Consider the following 22,761-nt stretch of genomic DNA (forward strand, 5'->3'; position numbering starts at 1 on the left):
CTGGCTGTTCACGGAGCGCTCAGCTGGTATACAGCTGTGCGCTCCGTATGGGGTATGCAGAACACAGCTGGACCACTGTGTTCTTCATACCCCAGCTGTGTTCACGGAGCGGGATACAGCTGAAACAATAGTATCGGCTGTATCCCGCTGTGATTTCCTGATAAGGCTGATCGTTCTCTTTCAGCATGCTGAAAGACAATGATTAGCGACTCATTAACGAAAACTGCAGGATGTCAGTGCAGTTAGACCCAACGATTCTTACTCAAAAGACGACTTTGAGTGATTTTTGAGCGAGAATCGTTGTGTCTAAACCAGCCTTAACAGTCAGCCTCCTCCTCCCCCCTCCTCCCTCTCCCTGCACAGCAATCTCTACATATGACACCGAGCATGCTCACTACACTCTCCCATAGAGGTCAATAGGTCAAATTCTACCTAAAACTGTCCATGCATAATTAGAGGGAAAATTAGTAGGAGCCACTTACAATCTAATGTGTATAAAGGAGATTTATGTGTAAAACATTGAGTCTCTTGTAACTATTATGCTTGTGTAGAGCAGATGAGATTACATGTTGTTCAGAAGGTATTTTTTCATTACCCCCGCCCCCCCCCGCCCCCCCCTTCCAAAGTCTGACGGCTCTTAATGTTTCCGTTGTCTTCAAAACGAGAAAAAATAGACATGGCTCAGCCATTGGAAAATTTAATATATCACCCTGTGTAGACACTATACGTCAGCTTAGTCCACGTTAAAGGGGTTGTCCAGGGAGGTGAAATCCTTAACCAGGTGTGTGGTATTGTAACCTCCACTTCTGGACTGATTCCGACCCAGGGTCACATGGTTTGGACCCTCTCTGTGCCTATCACGCCTACGCTGGGGGCTGGTTGTTCAATTCATCATAAGACAGAGAAGGGAGCGGCTTAGCTATTAAAGCAAGCCTGTCACGGGTATTTTGCATGTCCAATTTCTCATTACATATAATGTGCTACAGATGAATCCAATGCTACCATTCGTATCTTCTTCACTGCTGCAAATCCCATAAATTCCATTTTTCTGCACTTGCCACACAGTATTTAAATGACTTCTGGACCGTCCTATGGATGGTTCCATTGGCTAACTCATCTGTGACCCACTCCGCCATTCTAACGTGCACCATGCTTCTCAGACTATTGATTGACAACAAATATCACTGCCAGCGGCCATATTTACCTATATAGTAATGCAAAGATATAGAAGGGCAGGGCAATGATTGACATCTCCAGCTCAAGGGAGTCCAGACACACTGTATCTCTGAAGAACTACTGCAGCGCTGCACTTCCACTTTGGCGCATGTGCAGTGATGTCACTGAGTCTGGAGAGATGTCTAGATGTCACTGCGCAGGTACTACAGTGAAGGTGTGGCACCGGCGCGATCCTTCAGTGACGCACAGGGTCTCCAGCATCTCTGAACTGGGGGGCTTGGTTAGTGTTTGGAAGGGAATGAGTCCCAGACAAGTTGAGTAGTTGAATTGCACATTGGGCAGTTCAGAACTCGTTTACATACCACTTGGGAGGGCAAAAATGGATTTTTGTGAAATTACAATAGTGAGGAAGATCAGAAACATAGCGTTGGAATTATCGGTTTGGGACACATTATACAATGTTTGTAAAAAACAATTGAACCCCCAAAAGAAGTTGTCGTTTTGCTGCAGATCCCGTCCTACAGTTCCATCTTAGGTAGATCTGTAATGATGGGAGTTGTGGTGATTACATGAACGGTCTTGTCACCGGAGGCCCTAAAAGTGGTTCCCCCCCTTGGCCTATAAGAGGCTCTCGGAGGTTCCTTGTGTGTAGTGACCTATTCTGCTTGTGTAGAGCTTGTTGACCACTAGACGCCTCTACGACGCAGAGAAGAGATTTCACCCCGTTACCAGAGGGGGCGTATTATTGGAATGTGAGAAGCTGGATGGGCGTATCCATGAATTGTCTCCCACCGGCAATTCTGTCCAGACTGTTAGGAGGTGTTAGGACCAGTGGATGTGTGAGGGCACACAAGGTGACCGGGCTCAGGATGCCCCCTACAGACCACCAGTAGAGAGGAGCGTCTGACCAGACTGCTAGGAGGTGTTGGGACCAGTGGATGTGTGAGGGCACACAAGGTGACTGGGCTCAGGACCCACCTACAGACTACCAGTAGAGGAGTGTCTGACCACACTGTTAGGGGGTGTTAGGACCAGTGGGTGTGTGAAGTCACACAAGGTGACTGGGCTCAGGACTCCCTACAGACCACCAGTAGAGAGGAGCGTCTAATTTTCCGACAAGCACCAGCAGCTCCAGCTGTTTCCTTTTCTGCCATCCAGAGACAGGGGGCACCATCGTTACACCCCTATGTCTGGCAGAACCATTTCCAGGCACTTGGCTGTAGAACATTTGGTCTCACGGCCCCCATTACACATACAGCTCTTGACACCCACTATCGCTTCTGTTTGCAGTGATGTCATGTATGATGAAACTGGATGCTACGTAGGGGAAGCGGGTTGTTTTCAGTGATGAATCCAGATTTAGTTTGGGCACTGACAACGGCCGTGTTCATGTTTGGAGACCTTGGGTGAGCGTCTCAATGCTGCCTTTCCTGTAGAGCGGCACACTGCCCCCTGCTGGTGTGATGGTTTGGGAGGCCATGGCATGCAACAGTCAGTCATCCGTAGTAGTGGTACGAGGGACAATGACAGCTCAGCGATATGTTCAGGACATCCTGCAGCCACATGTGATCCTCTCGTGACTTCCAGCAGGATAATGCTCGGCCGCACACACAAGGGGGTCAAAGGAAGCCCCCACAACATTGTCACGCTTGCGGGTCACCAGATTTATCACCTACAGAATGTATAAGACCATCTGGAACACCAACTTCCACAGCCTACAAATTAACGTGATCTAGGGGCTCAGTTACAGCAAATGTGGAGGGATATGTGGCAGGAACCTGTGCCTGCACATATCACATCTTGTATCCTAGCTAGAGGCGGTACAACAGGATATTAGAGGCCCCATGCCCGCACATATCACATCTTGTATCCTAGCTAGAGGTGGTACAACAGGGTACTAGAGCCTCCATGCCCGCCTGTATCACATCTTGTATCCAAGCTAGAGGCGGTACAACAGGATACTAGAGGCCCCATGCCCACACATATCACATCTTGTATCCAAGCTAGAGCCGGTACAACAAGGGACTAGAGCCTCCATGCCTGCCCTTATCACATCTTGTATCTAAGCTATAGGCTGTACAACAGGGTACTAGAGCTTCCATGCCCACTACTTCCACATCTTGTGTCCAAGCTAGAGGTGGTACAACAGGATACCAGAGCTTCCATGCCCGCCCATATCACATCTTGTATCCAAGCTAGAGGTGGTACAACAGGGTACTAGAGCCTCCCTACAAGGGGTCAGGTCTCCACAATAAATGACCCTTTTGCTCTGATATTGTAATCACTTACTTATATCAATGTTACAATCACAGAGAAAGTTCCGGACAACTTCTTCTAGGGAGGGATTGGTTTTGACAATTCGCATATATAATAAGAAGCTGGATATTCTTTAAAATAAGCCAAACGGCCAGACCCCTTTATGATGTAACAGGCACAAAGAGCGGGGCCATGTCACGTGACCCGGTGTATCGGAATCTGACTGAAGGGGAAGGTCTGGGTGAGGATTTGACTCCTTGGACAACGCCTTTAAGTTGTAAAGAAAAAGGGCAGTGCAAGCAACATTGTTTAGTAATTGACCTCCCACAATGTGTTTTCCTCTTGAAAGTCATCAAGCTTGTCAGGAATTTTTTATCTTTCTTTTTGCAACATTTTTCTCCATGTAATCTTCTTTTCCATATCATGATGGCCTGCACAAACCTTCTCCTCCATCCAAGATGTGTTTATCCGAGTGCTTCCCACGTGTAATATAATCTGAGTCACCTCCCAGAGAGTGAAGATCAGGAGATATACAGTGAAGGCACCTTGGCATCCAGAGATGGGAAATCTAAATTAAAATTTACTTTATTGCAGAAGGAAAAAAAAAAAAGACAAAAACACTCTTCATTTTCTATTGTGGTCTTTTTGAATGTTGGAGAGTAAACAGCGCTCCATGACTGATGATAGGCCTTGTCATAATGTCAATATCAAAGTGATATCCCTGGCAGAACATCTCTAACCACAACGAGCAACGAGAGGGGTGAGAGCCTGGGAAGTGTTGGAAGGGTTTTGCTCTAATTATGAATGCATGCGATATAGTGAGACCTATAAAGAACCTACGACGATGAGGAGACGGATATCTGCTCATAGATGACCATAAAGGAAGCTACAGTAACGGCCACCACTCAACCCAAAAGAAAAATACCATTTAGAGCTACTGACTAAAAGCATAAAGAACATTTCAAGGAATCTCACTAATTCTCTTAATGTTTTTATTTTTATAGTGTTGAACCTTCCTTTAAAGGGTTGTTCCACTTCTAGCTATAGATGACCTACACTCAGGACAGATGGTCAATATCAACCTGGCAGGGGTCAGGCATGTGGGACTTCCTGGCGATCGACTGTTCCCCCAAGATGTAGTCTTTGTGTTCAGAGCTGTTTTACTGCAGGAAGCAGACAGCTCCGTACACTGCACAGTGGCCTTGGTTGGTATTGCAGGGTAAGTCCTATTCACTTCAATAGGACTCAGTCTCCAGTACAAATCCGGGGCACTGCGAAAGGTATGAAGCTGTCTGCTTACTGTAGCAAAACAGCTCTGTACACAAAGACTACGTCTTGAGGGAACAGCTAATTGGCAGGGGGTCCCACGTAGCTGACCCCTGAAATTCTGATATTGATCATCTGTCCTGACCATAGGTCATCTATAGCTAGAAACAGGACAACCCCTTAAAGTAGTGGTCCCTGAAGACTGGAATAGCTTGTGCCAGGCACCATACTATTTGCATTTGCCTTGCTCCACAGCTGAATTTTTGGGAACTCTACTGGATTATGGTTATTTCCTCTTTCACAACTATTTTTATCATCCCAAACCATCTAAGATAAAAAATGAAGCAACTTTGCAATTAGTCTTTTCTATAGTTTTTCTTTTATATCTACATGTCTCCATGGTAACAGACAACAAACTCTGTAGTCTGATACTGCAGTTATGCTCCCTTCAACCTTTCTGATACTTTTTGCTAAAATGTATATGTTAGGCATGCAGGGAGTAGAGGGCAGATAAAGATCACTGACTGTTAATTACTGTGCCATTCGTTAAGGAATTAAAAAAAAATATATATATATATATATATATATATATATATATATATATATATATATATATATATATATATTTCTTAATGACTGTATGCCAGAATACTGGTGTACAAATGTATATTTTGTGACTTTTCTAACTTCTTTGCTGGTTCCACCACTTTTTTAAATAGTGGGTTTGGTTTATTAGAAGGGGGTGTGCCATGACTGCATTGCTGGATGGGGAGGATCCATTTATTTCACACCATTTTAAGCACCAACATTTTTTTAAGGCTTGGAAACCCCCTTTTCAGGGGTTGTACCGTTTAGAAAACCGATGTCATGTTCATAATCCCTCTTAGCAAATTATGTATTCTGGATTCTCATCTCTTATCTATAGTACAGAGCTAGTACAAAGAGCGTCTCTCGCTTTAGAGGAGCTGTCCTGCCCTGCAGTAAACAAGGCACCCATAGCTTTGAATGGGCACAGTGTAATGCCCCCTTTTCCCTGTGGGAGCGCTGTAGGGAAATTTAACACTTACTTTCAGATTTCCCTACAGATTACATGCGATCGCTGAGAGTCCGAGCAGGAGGATTAGTTTTAATCTGCTAATTGTCAACGGACCCTTGAAACAAGTAGGGATTGTCCCCCTTTAAGAATTGCTGTCACACCTCTGTGCTGATGTTATATAGGTAGGCAGACACATATTTAAGCAGAGGAACAACTGTAACCTCCTGCCCCCTTCACTAGATCTACGCTAGTCGGAGTTCCCTGTAGACCCAATCAAACAAACCTGAAACCTCTTTCAGCAAACGGCAATGAAATTCGACCTGATCAGCAGATAGAACATGTTTCTGAGGTGGACACCATCCAACAAGCTCTCTTGTCTTCGCCCTAAGTGCCTTCAGCTTTCAATTTGGACACACTAAGCAGAAAATAAGAAGCAATCCAAGAAAAGCTAAAATTCATTGAGGAGAAGGGAGGGAGGGGAAGCGTTGCCTAAAGCCAGAGCTTTCATATAAAGGCTGCTCCGCCACAAATCTTGGTTTTATCATCTCCATGTAAATACAATAAAAATCAGTTCACAACCCGGTTACCAAAACACACTGAAGACGTCCTGACACACCACAGGACAAAGGAGATGAAGATGGAAGCAGCAGATAAGGAGGGATCTATTGTTGGCATGTTCCTTAAAGGGTTGTTCCAAAAATTACTTGATCAAACGTGATTTCTGGATGTCCTGAAAATGGGTTGTAACCCTGGTCAACCATAGATATGTGATAACCTCACAGAAATGGTTACTTCTTCCCTGACGGTCAACATGAGTTTCTTCTTGGTTTGTGAAGTCCATTCATCCAGTCACCCATTGATTTCTCTTGTAGGACATGTCAATGTAATTTTAAGTAGAATTTTGTACTCAACCTCAGTGAAAAAGTCCTTTCGTAATCCTTCTAATTCATAATAGAGTATGTCTCACCCTGACTTGAGGTCTCCTGCTCCCACTTAGGTCAATGACTTTGGACTAGAGAATTGGACATCTTGATGTTTATTCCTATGGATCAGTGAATCCTAAATGTGATACCATGGTTGTGCTGCTTTACTTCATTCTTCAGTTGACTTTCTCCATTTTCTACTGTAAGTAGGGTCACTGTAGAGGTTTGTGGAGCACCTGCCACCCAAGATACCTTGTGTCATATGCTGGTATGATGTATATCAGTCTCACAGCACAGTTGATGGACTTATTTGATGAATGGCCCCTAGGAACTATTACATTTTAATAGTCTCTGTCATGAACTCTCACTCTGTTAGGCTAACTTCACATGGGTGAGCGCAATATGGAGCCATGAATTCCGCCCCCATATCGTGCTCGCCTTCCTTATGGAATCCCCAAGGATGTGAAAACAGCCTTGCATCTCTTCTTGGATGCAGGGAACCTCCACTGCGGCGGAGGTTTTTGAAGTTTTCCCCGTTACCTGTGCCCTCTATGGCTCTATTGTTTTTGGAGTTTAACCCAAAAAGGTGACAAACATAATATAAGACGAAAGCAGAGTGTGTCTACTATCTGGGCCCTGTATGGGTCTATTACCACTGCCTGTATTGTTCTGTCATCTATGCTCTATATGGATCTGTAATATGTGCACTGTAAAGGTCTTTTTTTCAGTGCTCTTTTTGGCTCTGGTATGTGTGCCCTGAATTATTCCGCTATCTGTGCCCTCTATGGATCTGTAACTTTTTTCCTTGTATGGCTCTGGTACCTGTGCTCTCTATGGCTGTTATATTTTCCCTCTATTGCTGTGTTATTTGTGCCCTCTATGGCTCTGTTATCTGTGCCCTCTATGGCTCTGTTATTTTTTCCCCCTATGGCTCTGTTATCTATGCCCTCTATGGCCCTATTATCTGTTCCCCCTATGGCTCTATTATCTATGCCCTCTATGGCTCTGTTATCTGTGCCCTCTATGGCTCTGTTATCTGTGCCCTCTATGGCTCTGTTATCTGTGCCCTCTATGGCTCTGTTATCTGTTCCCCCTATGGCTCTGTTATCTATGCCCTCTATGGCCCTATTATCTATTCCCCCTATGGCTCTATTATCTATGCCCTCTATGGCTCTGTTATCTGTGCCCTCTATGGCTCTGTTATCTGTTCCCCCTATGGCTCTGTTATCTATGCCCTCTATGGCCCTATTATTTGTTCCCCCTATGGCTCTATTATCTATGCCCTCTATGGCTCTCTTCTCTGTGACCCCTACCGCTGTGTTACCTGTGCCCTCTATGGCTGTGTTACCTGTGCCCTCTATGGCTCTGTTATCTGTGTCTTCTATGGCTCTGTTATCTCTGCCCTCTATGGCTGTGTCATCTGTGCCCTCTACGGCTCTGTTACCTGCACCCTCTATGACTGTATTATCTGTGCCCTCTATGGCTGTGTTATCTGTGCCCTCTATGGCTCTATTAACTGTGCCCTCTATGGTTCTGTTACCTGTGCCTTCTATGGCTCTGTTATCTGTACCCTCTATGGCTGTGTTATCTGTGCCCTCTATGAGTGTGTTATCTGTGCCATCTATGGCTCTGTTATCTGTGCTCTCTATGGCTCTGTCATCTGTGCCCTCTATGGCTGTGTTATCTGTGCCCTCTATGGCTCTATTACCTGTACCTTTTATGGTTCTGTTACCTGTGCCTTCTATGGCTCTGTTATCTCGGCCCTCTATGGCTCTGTCATTTGTGCCCTCTATGGTTCTGTTATCTGTGCCCTCTATTGCTGTGTTATCTGTGCCCTCTATGGCTGTATTATCTGTGCCCTCTATGGCTGTACTATCTATGCCCTCTATGGCTGTATTATCTGTGCCCTCTGTGGTTGTGTTATCTGTGCCCTCTATGGCTGTGTTATCTGTTCCCCTTATGGCTCTGTTATCTGTACCCTCTATGACTGTATTATCTGTGCTCTCTATGGCTCTGTTACCTGTACTCTCTATGGCTCTGTTATCTCTGCCCTCTATGGCTCTGTCATCTGTGCCCTCTATGGCTCTGTTATCTGTGCACTCTGTGGCTGTGTTTTCTGTGCCTTCTATGGCTCTGTTATCTGTGCTCCCTAAGACTGTGCTATCTGTGCCCTCTATGGCTGTCTTATTTGTACCCTCCATGGATCTGTTATCTGTGCCCTCTATGGCTCTCTTATCTGTTCCCCCTATGGCTCTGTTATCTGTGCTCCCTAAGACTGTGCTATCTGTGCCCTCTATGGCTGTCTTATTTGTACCCTCCATGGATCTGTTATCTGTGCCCTCTATGGCTCTCTTATCTGTACCCTATATGGCTCTGCTACCTGTGCCTTTTATGGCTCTGTTATCTGTGCCCTCTATGGTTCTGTTATGTGTGTCCTCTATGGCTCTGTTATCTCGGGCCTCTATAGCTGTGTTATCTGTGCCCTCTATGGCTCTGCCATTTGTGCCCTCTATGGTTCTGTTATCTGTGCCCTTTATGGCTGTGTTATCTGTGCCCTCTATGGCTCTGTTATCTGTACCCACTGTAAGCAAGTCCTCCAGGGGGTGGGGGCGGCAAAGACACACTTGGACCAGGAGGTGAACAAAACTTACTTCAGTTTTATTTTGAGGTAAACTCCAAGCAAACGTAAACAGAAATGTCCTTTCAAAATCATAGATGCACCACGCAGGGTGCTCAGGTCCATACAATAAGATGTTGCTCCCTCATCTGCTAGACAGGCACTGACTCCCTAGGAGCTGCAGTCTTTTATGCCCCCATTAACGGAGTCAGTGCCTACAGCTGAGCCTCCTAAGAATCAGGGTTAAGTTGTGGACTGGACCGCCACCCTGTCCAGAATAAGAGCCTGGGAAGGAGGTATACTCCATCCACAACCTCACCCTTTAACTGCCTACATATCCCCCTCCCTCTTCTCCAGACCAGAAGGCTTGGCCTTTTTGGTGGTCAGACAATGCACCCTAGACAGGGCATCAGCATTACCTTGTGACTTGCCCGGTCTATATTCGAGGGTGAACTTGAAGTTCTGAAGTGAAAGAAACCACCTCGTCACCCTCGCATTCTTTTCCTTATTTTGCTTCATCCAGGTCAAGGGGGCATGGTCTGACACCAATTTAAGCTCTCTCTCCAAGAGATAGTACCTTAACTTTTCCAGTGCCCATTTTGACGCTAAACATTCACATTCCACAATAGCATAATTCTTCTCCGCAGGAGATAGTTTCTGGCTTAAATACAGTACTGGATGTTCTTCCCCATTTATGGACTGGGACAAGACTGCACCCAACCCTACATTACAAGCATCCGTCTGAACAACAAACTCTTTCGAGAAGTCGGCCCTTATCAATACTGGCTGTTGGCAAAGGGCCGACTTTAAATTTTGAAAGGCCTGCTCGGCCTCGGCTGTCCATGCCACCATTACCGACTTGCCCCCTTTCGTCAAGTCTGTAAGTGGTGCTGCAATGGAGGCAAAATTAGGCACGAATATCCGGTAGTACCCGGTTATTCCTAAAAAGGCTCTGACCTGTTTTTTTGTTAAAAGTCTAGGCCATGCCTGTATGGCCTTTACCTTGTTGACCTGGGGTTTAATGACCTGCCCCTTTTATGGCATCCATGACCGCCTTTACCTTCCCAAGGTGACTCTCCCAATCGGTACTATAGACTACGACATCGTTCAGGTACGCGGCAGAATAGTTACGGTGAGATCTCAAAATCTGATCCATTAACCTTTGAAAGGTAGCAGGCGCGCCATGAAGTCCAAACGGCATGTCTTCGTACTAAAACAGGCCCTCTGGGGGTGAGAAGACCGTTTTCTCCTTGGCTTTGTCAGTAAGAGGTATTTGCCAGTACCCTTTAGTAAGATCAAGTGTGGTGATATATCTGGTATTATCCAGTCTCAATTAATTCATCAACCCTGGGCATGGGATACGCATGAAATTTGGAGATTTTGCTTAACTTCCTGAAATCATTGCAAAACCTCCAAATACCGTCTGGTTTGGGGACTAACACAATGGGGCTTGACCACTCGCTTTTTGGTTCCTCCATCACTCCTTATTCCAGCATGTGCTTAACCTCGGCAGAGACTGCTTCCCTACGTGCTTCTGGGATCCTATACGGTTTTAAGTTTACCTTTATCCAGGGTTCAGTTATGATATCATGTGTTATGACAAGTGTACAACCAGGCTGGTCAGAGAATTTGTCTCTGTTTCTTTGTAGGAACTCTTTTGCCTCCTGCCATTGGCACACCAAGAGGGCCTCACCTACTCTAACATCGGGCAGGGAGGGCTGCGGACCACCCCTCCTTATGCTTGAGGTAGCCAAAGCTTCTCTATCCTTCCAGAGCTTTATTAAATTAACATGGTACACCTGATACGGCTTCCTTTTCCCCGGCTAATGCACTCTATAGTTTACGTCACCTACCTTCTCAAAGATTTCGTAGGGACCCTGCCATCTAGCGAGGAATTTACTCTCTACAGTAGGTACCAAGATGAGAACTCAGTCACTGGGACTAAAAGTTCTCACCCTGGCAGAACGACTGTACACTCTGCTTTGGGCCTCCTGTGCCCTCTGCAAGTGTTCCCTGACAATGGGCATTACAGTATTAATGTGATCCTGCATCTGAGCCACGTACTCTATGATGCTCCTATAGGGAGTATACTCGGTCTCCCAGGTTTCTATGGCTATATCCAACAACCCTCTGGGGTGCCGACCGTATAGCAACTCAAATGGCGAGAAGCCTGGGGTACTTCCCGTATAGAAACCATGAGATAAGGTAACAGACGGTCCCAGTCTCGACCATCTTTCTCTACTACCAACTTTAGCATTTGCTTCAGGGTCTTATTGAACCTCTCCACCAACCCGTCCGTCTGAGAGTGATATACCGAGGTTCGTATGTGATCAATTTTAAAGAGTTGGCACAATTCTTTCATTACATTGGGCATCAACGGGGTCCCTTGGTCTGTGAGGATTTCCTTGGGAAGATCTGTTCTGGAGAACATAAGGGACAACTCTCGTGCAATGTTTTTTGGCAGTAGGGCTTCTTAAAGGGGTTGCCTCGGGGTATCGAGTGGCATAATCTAACAATACCAAATTGTATTGATGTCCTCTAACGGACTTGACTATGGGACCCACTTAATCCATTCCAATTCTTTCAAATGGAACCTCTATAATCGGGAGAGACACTAAGGGACTGCAGAAGTGCGACACAAGAGCGGTGCCCTGACAGGTGGGGCACAACTCACAGTACTCTTTATGTCCTTGTATACCCCTGGCCAGAAGAACCTTTGAAGAATTCTATCCTGTGATTTATCAGTTCCTAAATGTCCTCACAATACTTGATTATGTGCTAAATCTAACACCTTGTGCCTGTACGGCTTTGGCACGACCAACTGTTCCACCACTTTCCCGCTTACTTTTGTTACTCTATACAACAAGTTAACATTCATGGCAAAATGGGGGAACCGTTGGTCAGAACCCGGTTCCTGTAACACACCATTTATCACTACGACATTTTCTTTTGCATTGACAAGCGTGGGGTCCCTTAACTGGGCTGTCCCAAAGTTCCCAGGTGCATCCTCTAGATCAGACACATCCTGAACCGAGGGGTAGATTCCTCCTCAGCATCATCTCCAGCCAAGACCTGTAAAGGAAAAGTTACATCCTCCGGTTCAACGTCCACAGTCCAGTAGAGCCTTCACAGAATTGTGCTTTACACTTATGCGACACAATTGTGGCTCAGTCTCTAGTCTCTGTGAGGCATTGCAAACAGGCTTTGCGAACAAGGACCGTCGCCAAGCACCGACACACTCCATAGGCTCATCAGACACAGGGCACCGAGCCAACACATGCCCGAGTCCCTGGCATCTTCAGCACCTCAAAGGCCCTGGCTTAGGAAACTGGTTGGGGCTATCAGAGCCTTTCAACTCCAACGGTGCCCTTTCTGGTGGCCTGACCTCCTTCCCACCGGCACCTAGTGGTCTCTTACCCCGTGCAGGTTTGGAGCTCGTAGCGGGGGTCTGGACGGAATGGACGTCCCGGAAGTAGTTCTCATTCGCAGTGTAGCGGCCAATCAGGTCTACAAGCTGGTTAGCATCCTTGGGTCCTCTATGGCTGACCCAACGTTGCAGATCTGTCACAGGGCACGAGTATAACGATCCACCATGACCTTATCGACCATCTGGGCTGGTGTGCAAACGTCCGGCTCCAGCCATTTTTTTACCGGATGGTACAGGTCAAACATCTGCAACCTGGCTGATTGGTCGGACCTGTAGCTCCAATTATGCACTCTCAGAGCCCGGACCACCGCTGTAACACCCAGACGAGCCAGGATCTCCGCTTTTAACCTGCCGTAGTCGGTTACCTCCTGAGCACTGAGGTCATGGTATGCCTTCTGTTGTTCCTCAGTGAGGAACGGTGCTAGAAACTCGACCCACTCAGCCCTGAGGAGTTTCTCTCGTTTGGCGGTTCTCTCAAAGACAGTCAGATAGGCCTCAATATCGTCCTCAGGAGTCATCTTTTGCAGAAATTTCTGCAGTCTCTCTGGGCCTGACTGTAGTCGAAGCTCCATCCTTCCTCAAGGCTGGATGTTTGAGTAGGACATCCGCCAGTCGGTCCATCCACACCAAAAGCTTCTCCATAGCTGGGGTTGGCGCTTGCATCGCGACCGCTGGCTTTACCCAGGACATCCACCAGGTGTCTTGCCGTTGCCCTCAGGAGTCAGGATTGCTGCCAGCATCCAAATACCAACTGAAAGCAAGTCCTCCAGGGGGTGGGGGCGGCAAAGACACACCGGACCAGGAGGTGAACAAAACTTACTTCAGTTTTATTTTGAGGTAAACTCCAAGCAAAAACAAACAGAAATGTCCTTACAAAATAATAGATGCACCATGCAGGGTGCTCAGGTCCATACAATAAGATGTTGCGCCCTCCTCTGCTAGACAGGCACTGACTCCCTGGGAGCTGCAGTCTTTTATGCCCCCATTAACAGGGTCAGTGCCTACAGCTGAGCCTCCTAAGAACCAGGGTGAAGTTGTGGACAGGACCACCACCCCGTCCAGACTAAGAGCCTGGGAGGGAGGTATACTCCATCCACAACCTCACCCTTTAACTGTCTACACCTCTATGGCTGTGTTATCTGTGCCCTCTATGGCTCTGTTATTTGTACCCTCTATGGCTGTGCCCTTTATGGCTGTCTTATCTGTGCCCCCTATGGCTCCTATTTTTGCCCAGTGTGGCTCTGCTATCTATAACTCCACCTTATAATCAAAAAGGTTAGCAAACTTGGAAAGATACCAGGACCCATTTAAGTGCTGCCCTATTATGGCATGTGACCATCCATGTAATACTACATTTCTCCTGCAGAGGTCGCTGAAGGAGAACAATCTGGCAACCTCTGTCATCCCTGGTAAAATCACCTGTTTGCCGTCGGTGTCGGGGTTTGTCTGTGACGAGACAATCATTTACTCAGTACAATAAATTTCCTCTAATCCATCAAAAACATGTCCACGGTGGCCAGATTCTCAGATATTCTGGATTATTGGACTTTTACAGAAATGCATATTGCCTTGTAAACATAGAGAGATCTGAGGAAGAGCGCAGAAATGGGAATCTGATGAAATTTTTGAATAATTCGATACCAGATTAAAGGACTTCACTGTATTTCAGCGCTGCTCTCCTGTACTGAGCGCTGCCATCTTTTGGGGCCACAGCGAGATCAGCTTATGGGGGAGAACAGAAAAAATGTGCTGCATCATTACAAGAACGCTGGCGAATGGCTGCGTCCTGCCAAGAGCTCTGTTTGTAACTTCCTGGCAATCGTTACCGTGTTATGAATATTCAACATGAAATTAGGAAAACTCAGCCATGGAAAAGAAATCTCCTCCTGAAGTAAAACCCAAGGAGAGTCTGCAGATACTTTAATCTCAGTGGGAGAACTTCTCCACTTTATGGTGCTGGAAATAATGGAAAAGTTTCTCCACCTAATTAGAAGTCCAAAGTGTCGGCCAAAAAGTTGATGGCGTTTCTTTTCCTGGGTTCCCATAAGCCTGCAGCATATGGGGCTGTATACGGAGCTCTGCAGACTCCTGGAAACATGTAGGACGGCCACATGTTGGAGGAGGAGCAGTGCTGATCCACAAAGGCTGCTCACGTCTTCATACATGACTGGTGTACAGCAGGGTTATGTTTTCATTTTGCGATGCCACCTATGGTGAGGCTATAATTTCTGTGAAAGTAGAGCAGTTTATATGCACTCGCAAAGCTTAATGACGTTCCATATAACACAGCAGGTGGTAAGATCATGCTAAACACCATAGGTGGCATTGCAAAATGAAAACTTACTTTTTCTCTTTCACATAGAATCAGTAAGAAAAAAAATTATGCTGAATTTTTTTTATAATTAAGCTTGAAAATTGGTAACTTTTATAATTTTTGTAAACAATGACATATTTGATGGATTGCTGTAAAGTGCCTGTAGGTCTTCAGGACCTGGAAATTCACCAGAATAGTGTCTACCACTAGTATAATACATGGTGCAAATATCAGGCTTTTATCACGTTTTTGGGTTGAAGCTACAGCAGCCCAACCCATGGCCCAAATTTCCTTCTGCGGGGATGACAGATTTTGAGACACCCTTCAAGCAAAGTTTTCAAGCTAGCTTTGGAACCAGAAAGGTTCACGTTGGTACCAATCTATTAATAGCTAAAAACTGGGGGTCTAACTCAGGAACCATTAGCTATAGGAACCTAAAACTTTGGGAAATTTATTTTATGCCATGGGCGTGTAATACACAAATTTTAAACAAAATCTGAGATATGAAGGTGGAGAGCATTAGACCACTTGAAATAAAATGATTCATCTTGTATCCAAGCTACCGGCAGTGCAACAGGGTAGTAAAGCCTTCATGTCTGCCCATATAACATCTTGTATCCAAGCTAGAGGTGGTACAACAGGGTAGTAGAGCCTCTATGCCCGCCCATATAACATCTTGTATCCAAGCTAGAGGCGGTACAGCAGGGTACTAGAGCCTCCATGTCTGCCCATATCACATCTTGTATCCAAGCTAGAGGTGGTACAACAGGGTAGTAGAGCCTCTATGCCCGCCCATATAACATCTTGTATCCAAGCTAGAGGCGGTACAGCAGGGTACTAGAGCCTCCATGTCTGCCCATATCACATCTTGTATCCAAGCTAGAGGTGGTACAACAGGGTAGTAGAGCCTCTATGCCTGCCCATATAACATCTTGTATCCAAGCTAGAGGCGGTACAGCAGGGTACTAGAGCCTCCATGTCTGCCCATATCACATCTTGTATCCAAGCTAGGGGTGGTACAACAGGGTAGTAGAGCCTCCATGTACACCCGTATCACATCTTGTATCCAAGCTAGAGGCGGTACAGCAGGGTACAAGAGCCTCCATGCTCACTCATATCACATCTTGTATCCAAGCTTGAGGCGGTACAACAGGGTACTAGAGCCTCCATGCCCACCCGTATCACATCTTGTATCCAAGCTAGAGGTGGCACAGCAGGGTACAAGAGCCTCCATGCTCACTCATATCACATCTTGTATCCCAGCTTGAGGCGGTACAACAGGGTACTAGAGCCTCCATGTCCACTTGTATCACATATAACATCCAGAGGCGGCCCAACATGGTACTTGAGCAGCCAAACTGAGTACTAGAGCCCCCAGGCCCCCCGTATTGCATCTTATATATAAGCTAGAAGCGGTACAATAGGGTACTAGAGCCTCCATGCCCACCCATATTACATCTTGTATCCAAGCTACAGGCGGTACAACAGGGTACTAGAGTCTCCATGCTCGCCCATATCACATATAACATCCAGAGGCGGCCCAACATGGTACTTGGGCTTCCATGCCTTCCGTACCACATCTTATATACAAGCTACAGGCAGCCAAACTAGGTACTAGAGCCCCCAGGCCCCCAGTATTGCATCTTATATATAAGCTAGAAGCGGTACAACAGGGTACTAGAGCCTCCATGCCTGCCCGTAACATATCTTGTATCCAAGCTAGAGGCGGTACAACAGGGTACTAGAGCCTCTATGTACACCTGTATCACATCCTGTATCTAAGCTAGAGGCAGTGCAACAGAGTACTAGAGCCTCCATGACCACCCGTATCACATCTTGTATCCAAGCTAGAGGCAGTGCAACAGAGTACTAGAGCCTCCATGCCTGCACATATCACATCTTGTATCCAAGCTAGAGGCAGTACAACAGGGTACTAGAACCTCCATGACCACCCGTATCACATCTTGTATCCAAGCTAGAGGCAGTGCAACAGAGTACTAAAGCCTCCATGTCCACTCGTATCACATATAACATCCAGAGGTGGCTCAACATGGTACTAGAGCTTCCATGCCTTCTGTATCACATCTTGTATCCAAGCTACAGGTGATACAACAGGGTACTAGAGCCTTCTAGCCTGCCCATATCACATCTTCTATCCAAGCTAGAGGCAGTACAACAAGGTAGTAGAGCCTCCATGTACAACCGTATCACATCTTGTATCCAAGCTACAGGCGGTACAACAGGGTACTATAGCCCCCATGCTCCCGTATCACATCTTGTATCCAAGCTACAGGTGGTACAACAGGGTACTATAACTTCCATGCCCCCCGTATCACATCATGTATCCAAGCTAGAGGTGCTACAACAGGGTAATAGAGCCTCTATGCTCGCTCATATCACATCTTGTTTCCAAGCTAGAGGCGGTACAGCAGGGTACTAGAGCCTTCATGTACACCTGTATCATATCTTGTATCCATGCTGAAGGCAGTACAAGAGGGTACTAGAGCCACCAGGCCCTTGTACTGCCTCCAGGTTCGATACAAGATGTGATACAAGAGGGTACTAGAGCCACCATGCCTGCCCATATCACATCTTGTATCCAAGCTAGAGGCGGTACAGCAGGGTACTAGAGCCTTCAAGTACACCCATATCACATCTTGTATCCAATCTGGAGGCAGTACAAAAGGGTACTAGAGCCTCCATGCCTGCTAGTATCACATCATGTATCCAAGCTAGAGGTGCTACAACAGGGTAATAGAGCCACCATGCCTGCCCATATCACATCTTGTATCCAACCTAGAGGCGGTACAACAGGGTACTAGAGCCTTCAAGTACACCCATATCACATCTTGTATCCAATCTGGAGGCAGTACAAGAGGATACTAGAACCACCATGCCTGCTAGTATCACATCTTGTATGCAAGCTAGAGGCGGTACAACAGGGTACTAGAGCCTCCATGTCCACCCGTATCACAGCTTGTTTTCAAGCTAGAGGCGGTACAACAGGGTACTATAGCCCCCATGCTTCCCGTATCACATCTTGTATCCAAGTTACAGGTGGTAAAACAGGGTGCTAGAACTTCCATGCCCCCCGTATCACATCATGTATCCAAGCTAGAGGTGGTACAACAGGGTAATAGAGCCTCTATGCTCGCCCATATCACATCTTGTATCCAAGCTAGAGGCGGTACAGCAGGGTACTAGAGCCTCCATGTACACCCGTATCACATCTTGTATCCATGCTGAAGGCAGTACAAGAGGGTACTAGAGCCACCAGGCCCCCCGAATTACATCTTGTATTGAAGCTGGAGGCAGTACAAGAGGGTACTAGAGACACCATGCCTGCCCATATCACATCTTGTATCCAACCTAGAGGCGGTACAGCAGGGTACTAGAGCCTTCAAGTACACCCATATCACATCTTGTATCTAATCTGGAGGCAGTACAAGAGGGTACTAGAGCCACCATGCCCCCGTATCACATCTTGTATCCAAGCTGGAGGCAGTACAAAAGGGTACTAGAGCCACCATGCCTGCTAGTATCACATCTTGTATGCAAACTAGAGGCGGTACAACAGGGTACTAGAGCCTCCATGCCTGCCTGTATCACATCTTGTGTCCAAGCTAGAGGTGGTGCAACAGGTTACTAGAGCCTCCATACTCGCCTGTATCACATCTTGTATCCAAGCTAGAGGCGGTGCAACAGGTTACTAGAGCCTCCATGCCTGCCCATATCACATCTTGTACACAAGCTAGAGGCAGTACAACGGGGTACTAGAGCCTCCATGTCCACCCGTATCACATCTTGTTTTCAAGCTAGAGACAGTACAACAGGGTACTAGAGCCTCCCTACAAGGGGTCAGTTCTCCATAATAAGTAATCCTTTTGCTCTGATATTGGAATCACTTCTATCAATGTTACAATCACAGAGAGATAGTTTCATCCATTCTGAAAGAGAGGGATTGTTTTTTGACAGGCAGAGTTTTTGGTATAACAGGGACCACGTGCGGCATCTGTCCTCCAGCTTGTACGATGCTCCCTCTCCATCTTGTGCTATCAGATCTGCGTCTCTTGAGCTCCTTATTTCAAGCAATTTTTTCCTTCAGTCTTCACCTCGTGTGACCCGATACAAGATGTCTCCTGACACAGACACCCCATATTACCTTCCCCCCTCACCTACACAGTACAGGATGAACTTTGAAGTTCTTTTAATTGAAACAATCCCCAGTAAATAGAAAGTCTTTGAGTCGTCTTCAAGATGTTTACAATTTTATTTAGCAATTTCTGAGTTATATCTGTTTTGGGGAACGCTGGGCGAAAACCAGCATGGTAACCAGTGAAGTTTCTCCAAGGATTGTCACCCAACTTTTTAAGACTCCTGATTGGCAGGTGGACACTTCTTAAAAGTCTTAAAGGAGTTGACCAGCTCTGAATAAACTGATGAGCTATCCCAAGGACAGGTCATCAATAGAGATGAGCGAGTATGCTCGGATATGGCAGTTACTCGAGTGAGCCTTGCTCTTCTCGAGTAACTGCATTCTCATCCATGCAGGCTCAGGGGGGTAGCGGGGAGAGACAGAGAGATCTCTCTCACTCTGCCCCTCGAACCTGCTCTGATGAGAATGCAGTTACTCGAGAAGAGCCATGCTCGCTCGAGTAACTGCCATATCCGAGCGTGCTCGCTCTTCTTCAGTCAATTATTTCAGCTGGAAATCCTCTTTAATATAAGACTGGGTTCCCTCTAAGAAAAAGACTCTATACAAAAATATGTACAGACGCTATAATAATGGCAGGCAATTAAAGGGATATTATGCATAGAGGTAAAAGAGAAATAAATGACCACCTATACACAGGATAGGTGATAAAAGTCTGATCAATATGCTTCTCACCACTGTAGGTCCCACCAATTATGAGACCTTTCTTCTCTTCTCCTCCTCGCTCCCGCCCTTCCCATAGCAAGGAGGAGCTTGAATGGAGGGCGATCAAGTATGCCCACTGCCACTTCATTCATTTCAATGGGACTGTTGACGATAGCACATGATCACATGATCACACAATGCTGGAGTCAGCGAGGAGCAACGCGCCCATTACAGTTGCCATGGTGTGATACAGAAGGTGACTATTTTTTTTTATTACATATAAGGGGACGTTGGGAGTATTATTACTAAAAAAGGCCAAACAGACATTATTTTTGAAAGAGGGCATTACTTGTAAGAGCGGTTAAGTGGGGGCACTATTTCTAACAGGGGGTATTATTACTAAGTGGGGACATAAAGAAGACATTATTGCTAAGAGGGGACATTTAATGTGTAAGGGTCACTATAAGCAGCACTTACTGGGTGGGGCCTACAGGGGGCATAAAAATGTGGGCAGTACTACTGTGTGGGGTACGACAGGTGGAATTATTACTATCTTAGGTACTACAGAAGGGGGGATTGTGTAAAGGTCTCAGATAACATAGAGAGGGTTATAGAAAAGTATGGGGCCAATGATGTTTATGTGTCAAATTCCACAGAGACAAGTTGTGGCAGGGAGAAGTCATCATAGCGGTCTGGGCCGGAGACAGAAGAAAAGATAAACCGAACATCTTCGATCAGAGCAGGACATCACCAGCAATCACTGGATATAATAGTGCTGTAATCACTTATATGGTCTGCAAGGTACCTGTGTAGAGCTGGTATCTACCATTATATGTCACTGTATGTACTGTTGCAGATTTTCTACTACACGTGTTGTGACACACTGCAAAGGGGCTCTCTGAGACTTTATCACCAGAGCCTGCATAAACCTGCAGCCGGCCTTGCTTTTATTAACTACATTTTAGATAGGTGATAAAAGTTAATTCTGGGACAACCCCTTTATAAGGGGCCTTATTCTACAGCACCACGTCGACTTGGAGATGCCCTTCATAAGGGGCCTTATTCTACAGCACCATGTCGACTTGGAGTGGGTGCTTGATTCTCTAATAACCAGGATGGGGGAAACCTTGATGGTTGGGTGTTTAATCCTTTGATCAAAAGATTCTCCTTCTATGGAGTCATCAAGTAGCAGTAAGATGATGCTGTATGGGGAAACTTTGTTCAATGGGTCATGAAAACCTACAAGAGATCTAGAACAGGCTTCAATAAAAGCAAAAAAACCTACACATATTCAGTATACAATTAATTTCATGGAAACTGCCAAAAGGTGGGGTGTATCACACCGATCTCTATACTGCAAGCAGAGCAGCAGTTTCTAATGCAGCAAGCTACACCTAACCATCGCCAAAGCCACCTGATCCCAGCTTTATTTCGACATATGCCTCAATGAAGGAGGCAGATATCATAGTTCCTATTACTTTTCTAACTTTAATGTCTTTTAAACTGTTTCTTCAAAGTTCAAAAGAAGCGAACTGTCAAGGGAGGATAAGGACAACAGGTTGGAGTAAACCGTAAAGATTATGAAGCCAGGACAACAAAGTTAATACACCAGGAGGCCAAGTCGGAGTTTTATGTGCTATATCCTCATAAAGTGGAACCAGAAGAAGTAAAAGACAATTAGAGTAGAACATTAACATCTGGAAGTCTGACATGGCACTGATAAGATCTAAGCACACCAAGGATTATATGCTTGACGGCCCGGGGCTATGACTGTTGGACATGTTTCATTATATCTGACACAGCACCAAAAGACACAAAAGCAGCAGCTATAGGCCATGACATATGTTTTTGTGACTTAGATTCCATCAGTAAAACAGTGATCTGGTTTAAGATGCCATTTCATGTCTTGCGGGTGGGCAACCAAGCCTTGCAGACCACATCTTAAGTGGCCTAGATGGAGATTATTTTTATGTTGAGTTGATATCCAAGTCTGGGAAAAGGCTTTTCCTATGTTCCCATATGTTTACTGGCAATGGCAGTAGGGTTGGTCAAAATCCCAGAGTTTGAGTAATTATCCATATCCCCGGTGGCTGTAGTAGCAGCTATTATCACCCCTTTCTATCTAATGTAGGTGAATACCCACTGTATCTATTGGATTCCTGAACAACTGTACATCCACGTCCGATGGAGTATGTCATCTGAAATCAGAAGAATGTGGACTTAGTACTTGTATTATGAAGCCTTAGAGAAATAAGGGTTTGTTAACAAGAAGCTGATTGGCTAGATGTACCTCAGCAGCTGATTGATGTTTGGGATTGCTGAGATTTCTTGCTGGGGGAGGAGAAGAAGAGAGCTGCCTAATTTAGTGCTTAATGCAAAAAGTAACAACTAAGTGTTTTTGTCTGTAGTTTTGGCAGCAGTTACCTCTTGTGTCTTTACAACCCCTGTAAGAAGAGCAGTAATCTGTTCGGTTCTCACTTTACATCTTGAGTATTATCATGAACACGATTTGGACTGTAAATAACAATATTTGAACTACAGTAAGAGGCATAAATACAGGTAAATAGGATGGGGACTTTTCCTACTTCATGCAGGCCAGAAGGGAATTTTCGCCATTCAATTGTCTCACGCTCACTCCAACTCAATGGAGAGCTATGCTCATGGGCTCAAACAACCCATCAGAGAGCAGAGCTCAGGTGGCAAATAGTGCCTTTATGGTGGATGGTTGTAGGGTGATGACAGGGACAGATAGAGAAAGCAGAAGGCCATGGTGCTAGAAATTTATTTGATCCTCTTGTTACCCAACAGCTAATATGTAAAGAATCTTTCACTGGTGCACCAATAACTAGTGTCCACCAAAAGGTAAGGTGAATGAGGTCCATGTCAGA

General features: G+C 45.8%; 1 protein-coding gene across 1 annotated transcript in view; it reads right to left on the reverse strand.

The window, feature by feature from the left end:
* The window catches only part of SCARA5 (scavenger receptor class A member 5), a 290,718-nt gene that overhangs the window by 114,311 nt on the left and 153,646 nt on the right, over positions 1-22,761 (reverse strand). The gene's annotated exons all lie outside the window — the stretch shown is intronic.

The sequence above is a fragment of the Eleutherodactylus coqui genome, chromosome 1 (genome assembly GCF_035609145.1).
Source record: "Eleutherodactylus coqui strain aEleCoq1 chromosome 1, aEleCoq1.hap1, whole genome shotgun sequence".
Taxonomy (NCBI): Eukaryota; Metazoa; Chordata; class Amphibia; order Anura; family Eleutherodactylidae; genus Eleutherodactylus; species Eleutherodactylus coqui.